Source organism: Schistocerca gregaria, unplaced genomic scaffold (genome assembly GCF_023897955.1).
Source record: "Schistocerca gregaria isolate iqSchGreg1 unplaced genomic scaffold, iqSchGreg1.2 ptg000948l, whole genome shotgun sequence".
Taxonomy (NCBI): Eukaryota; Metazoa; Arthropoda; class Insecta; order Orthoptera; family Acrididae; genus Schistocerca; species Schistocerca gregaria.
In genome coordinates this window covers 42,501-47,500 of record NW_026062301.1, presented here as the reverse complement: position 1 = coordinate 47,500, position 5,000 = coordinate 42,501, and the positions used below count along the sequence as shown (strand labels likewise).

Here is a 5,000-nt window from a genome sequence, read left to right as displayed (position 1 = left end):
CCGGCCCCATCTGCCGAGGGCGGGGGCCAGTGGCCGGATGGGCGTGAATCTCACCCGTTCGACCTTTCGGACTTCTCACGTTTACCCCAGAACGGTTTCACGTACTTTTGAACTCTCTCTTCAAAGTTCTTTTCAACTTTCCCTCACGGTACTTGTTCGCTATCGGTCTCGTGGTCATATTTAGTCTCAGATGGAGTTTACCACCCACTTGGAGCTGCACTCTCAAGCAACCCGACTCGAAGGAGAGGTCCCGCCGACGCTCGCACCGGCCGCTACGGGCCTGGCACCCTCTACGGGCCGTGGCCTCATTCAAGTTGGACTTGGGCTCGGCGCGAGGCGTCGGGGTAGTGGACCCTCCCAAACACCACATGCCACGACAGGCGGCAGCCTGCGGGGTTCGGTGCTGGACTCTTCCCTGTTCGCTCGCCGCTACTGGGGGAATCCTTGTTAGTTTCTTTCCTCCGCTTAGTAATATGCTTAAATTCAGCGGGTAGTCTCGCCTGCTCTGAGGTCGTTGTACGAGGTGTCGCACGCCACACCGCCAGCCGGCTGTGCACGCTACCGAGAAAGTACCGGTATGCGAACCGCCAGGCGACGGGCGCGCATCGCACGTTTAAGGAGACGCGGCCGGCCACACAGGCGACCACGACACTCCCACGTCTCCGAAGCGGGACAAACGCCGCGCGCTTCAGTATACGTAGCCGACCCTCAGCCAGACGTGGCCCGGGAACGGAATCATGGACCGCAATGTGCGTTCGAAACGTCGATGTTCATGTGTCCTGCAGTTCACATGTCGACGCGCAATTTGCTGCGTTCTTCATCGACCCACGAGCCGAGTGATCCACCGTCCTGGGTGATCTTTTCCTTTTCAGTCTCCCACTGTCTCTTTCAAGACAGTAGCATTTGCGGGACTGAGGCGTCTGACGGCCCCTGTTCCACTATTTTTTTTTTGTGTCCAACGGCCTCACAGCCGATGGGCGTCGTACGGCTCCACACCGGAGCGGACAGGCACTCGGGCGAACGTCATTCAAAACCGGCGCCAGGCGCCAGGTACCGCAGGCCAGCCGCTCCAGAGCTTCAGCGCTCGTACCACACAACAACAACACTTCCGCTAGTTTTGAGAGGCACGCGTGGTTCCGCACGCGGCGCACGGCCACTGCCGTACAGGTAGCGTGTTGCGCGACACGACACGACACGCACATCGAAAGACATGCAGTCTAGTCGGTAATGATCCTTCCGCAGGTTCACCTACGGAAACCTTGTTACGACTTTTACTTCCTCTAAATGATCAAGTTTGGTCATCTTTCCGGTAGCATCGGCAACGACAGAGTCGATGCCGCGTACCAGTCCGAAGACCTCACTAAATCATTCAATCGGTAGTAGCGACGGGCGGTGTGTACAAAGGGCAGGGACGTAATCAACGCGAGCTTATGACTCGCGCTTACTGGGAATTCCTCGTTCATGGGGAACAATTGCAAGCCCCAATCCCTAGCACGAAGGAGGTTCAGCGGGTTACCCCGACCTTTCGGCCTAGGAAGACACGCTGATTCCTTCAGTGTAGCGCGCGTGCGGCCCAGAACATCTAAGGGCATCACAGACCTGTTATTGCTCAATCTCGTGCGGCTAGAAGCCGCCTGTCCCTCTAAGAAGAAAAGTAATCGCTGACAGCACGAAGGATGTCACGCGACTAGTTAGCAGGCTAGAGTCTCGTTCGTTATCGGAATTAACCGGACAAATCGCTCCACCAACTAAGAACGGCCATGCACCACCACCCACCGAATCAAGAAAGAGCTATCAATCTGTCAATCCTTCCGGTGTCCGGGCCTGGTGAGGTTTCCCGTGTTGAGTCAAATTAAGCCGCAGGCTCCACTCCTGGTGGTGCAACACGCGATCTAGTGTTAAGTTTCAGCTTTGCAACCATACTTCCCCCGGAACCCAAAAGCTTTGGTTTCCCGGAGGCTGCCCGCCGAGTCATCGGAGGAACTGCGGCGGATCGCTGGCTGGCATCGTTTATGGTTAGAACTAGGGCGGTATCTGATCGCCTTCGAACCTCTAACTTTCGTTCTTGATTAATGAAAACATACTTGGCAAATGCTTTCGCTTCTGTTCGTCTTGCGACGATCCAAGAATTTCACCTCTAACGTCGCAATACGAATGCCCCCGCCTGTCCCTATTAATCATTACCTCGGGTTCCGAAAACCAACAAAATAGAACCGAGGTCCTATTCCATTATTCCATGCACACAGTATTCAGGCGGGCTTGCCTGCTTTAAGCACTCTAATTTGTTCAAAGTAAACGTGCCGGCCCACCGAGACACTCAACAAAGAGCACCCTGGTAGGATTTAAACGGGGTCCGCCTCGGGACGCGAAAGCACCCCTTCGGCTCGCCCCACCGGCAGGACGTCCCACGATACATGCCAGTTAAACACCGACGGGCGGTGAACCAACAGCGTGGGACACAAATCCAACTACGAGCTTTTTAACCGCAACAACTTTAATATACGCTATTGGAGCTGGAATTACCGCGGCTGCTGGCACCAGACTTGCCCTCCAATAGATACTCGTTAAAGGATTTAAAGTGTACTCATTCCGATTACGGGGCCTCGGATGAGTCCCGTATCGTTATTTTTCGTCACTACCTCCCCGTGCCGGGAGTGGGTAATTTGCGCGCCTGCTGCCTTCCTTGGATGTGGTAGCCGTTTCTCAGGCTCCCTCTCCGGAATCGAACCCTGATTCCCCGTTACCCGTTACAACCATGGTAGGCGCAGAACCTACCATCGACAGTTGATAAGGCAGACATTTGAAAGATGCGTCGCCGGTACGAGGACCGTGCGATCAGCCCAAAGTTATTCAGAGTCACCAAGGCAAACGGACCAGACAAGCCAATCCGATTGGTTTTGATCTAATAAAAGCGTCCCTTCCATCTCTGGTCGGGACTCTGTTTGCATGTATTAGCTCTAGAATTACCACAGTTATCCAAGTAACGTGGGTACGATCTAAGGAACCATAACTGATTTAATGAGCCATTCGCGGTTTCACCTTAATGCGGCTTGTACTGAGACATGCATGGCTTAATCTTTGAGACAAGCATATGACTACTGGCAGGATCAACCAGGGAGCTGCGTCAACTAGAGCTGAGCAGCCGGCCGCCCGGGAGTGTGTCCCGGGGGCCCGCGCGAACACGCAAGCGTCCGCTCAATTATTCTGCAAACAGGAGGAGGCCGAGCTCCCCTGCACGATACACCTCGAAACCCTCTCAGGTCCCGGCGGCGCGCAGCGCCGTCCTAGGTACTTGGTCGGTTTCGAGAGAGGCGCAATCGCCCGGAGTTAGGCGAGTAGACGGTTTTAGTGCGAACACCCTTGCTCCCAACTGAGCTTGCCGCTGCCGACAGAGGCCCGGGAGCGTGCTGTCGTGGCATTGCCGGCGGGAGACAACACGCGCCACCTATGGTGACCGGCAGCTCCAACGCCAGCGCCACACAAGGGCAAAGCCCCACTTGGGTGCAGAAGCGAACTCTCCCAGCACAGCGCACGCGCCAACACGTCCGCACAACTGCGATACAAACCACCTGCGAGAACCGCTGGGGCGACCGAGCAGCAGACGGCGTCGCGGCGCCGAGTGCCAGGCGGCGGCGCATCCTCAACGCACACAGTCCTCAATCAGACCAGCACACTGCAGATGTCCACCGCGCTTCGCACCGGGCTCGGCTGAACCAACTTTGGCCGCCAGGCGCCGCGTGCAGGGTGCGCCGCAGCGTAGCTGCGCCGCCTGCCGGGCCCGTCGGCTGGCGCTCCTGCCACTCGGCGCCCCCCACCAGCCGCCTGTTGCGCGTGCGCCCACGCAGCGCGCGGCCAACACGCCGGGCGGCCCCCCTTCACCGGCCGGGAACAGTCCCACCAAGCCACCGCCGCGTATCGCTTCATACCCACATGGGCCTAGTCACGTGTGTGGATGTGGCGGGTACCGCTGAAACAACCGGTTAATAGCTGTACCGATCGTCGCCATCACAGATTCACCTCCAGCGTGAACAACCGCTCAACAACGGATTTCCAGTTCATTTGCGTATCTTGGGCAGTAAACGTAGATGTCCACCTACATTTGCGAATTCAACAATTCTTGCATGCCAGGATGTCATGTGTCACGACACGCTACATCAGACCACATACACACTGCGACATGTGCAGAAGAGAACACGTGGAAGGTGGCCCGCGCACGTATGCGATGTCCCTTCCGCGATCCACTGTCAACCGGCATCTGCGGCATGTCCCAGATATGGAACGCGGTCCACCAGGGTAGCACTTTGTGTGAGGCAATACGACAAAGTCGGAATACACGCGTCACTACATCACACGGCTCACGCTGACCTGACCTGACTCACCGCACCACCACCCCCAGCGACCCAGGGTGACATACAATGCGTTCGTACGTTCCTCCCACACGCCTCTACGGCGTACCACAGTGCAACCTAGCTGTTATTGGGAGACGAGACAAGTAGCATCGAGCACAACATATGGAAATTGAGATTCGACACCGTTGGGCACAGCCAGCGTACGGTCACACGTATCACACTACTTCACTCTGTACGTAACGACCGATGATCGGTACAGCGTGTGGGTTACGCGTACGACATCAGCGGACAATGGACACAGACCATACCACGACGTACACTGAGGGCGTCGACATCTGAACGCAACTGAACAGCTGCGAGGCTCATTTAACACTCAAACGCCAGACCGACCAGCTTGAGAGGACGGAGACACAAAGAGAGGGGCAGAGGGGGGGGGGCGATATAGTCCTATTGCAGTACAATTGACAGTGGATAGCGGGAATATGTGGAAAGTAAGCAACACTCGCAAGACATCTACATGAGGATAACAACGACACCAGAGATTCCGAGCAGTGAACTATGTTAGGCAAAGGGACAACGTGGGTTAGGTTAAGGGACAACGTGGGTTAGGTTAAGGGACAACGTGGGTTAGGTTAAGGGACAACGTGGGTT

The 5,000-nt window shown here is 56.3% G+C and overlaps 3 non-coding genes across 3 annotated transcripts in view; all 3 read right to left on the bottom strand.

Moving 5' to 3' along the window:
* LOC126325897 (large subunit ribosomal RNA) overlaps window positions 1-514 on the bottom strand; it is a 4,221-nt gene extending 3,707 nt beyond the window's left edge. Inside the window, exon 1 of the ribosomal RNA XR_007560410.1 lies at window positions 1-514. This exon is cut by the window's left edge and continues 3,707 nt beyond it. This is a non-coding gene — a ribosomal RNA (large subunit ribosomal RNA).
* Window positions 515-702: 188 nt separating this feature from the next.
* Window positions 703-856, bottom strand: LOC126325885 (5.8S ribosomal RNA). Its single transcript, XR_007560399.1, has one exon. It is a non-coding gene; the product is annotated as a 5.8S ribosomal RNA (ribosomal RNA).
* Window positions 857-1,225: 369 nt separating this feature from the next.
* Window positions 1,226-3,118, bottom strand: LOC126325892 (small subunit ribosomal RNA). The gene has a single exon (XR_007560405.1). It is a non-coding gene; the product is annotated as a small subunit ribosomal RNA (ribosomal RNA).
* Window positions 3,119-5,000: the final 1,882 nt, after the last annotated feature.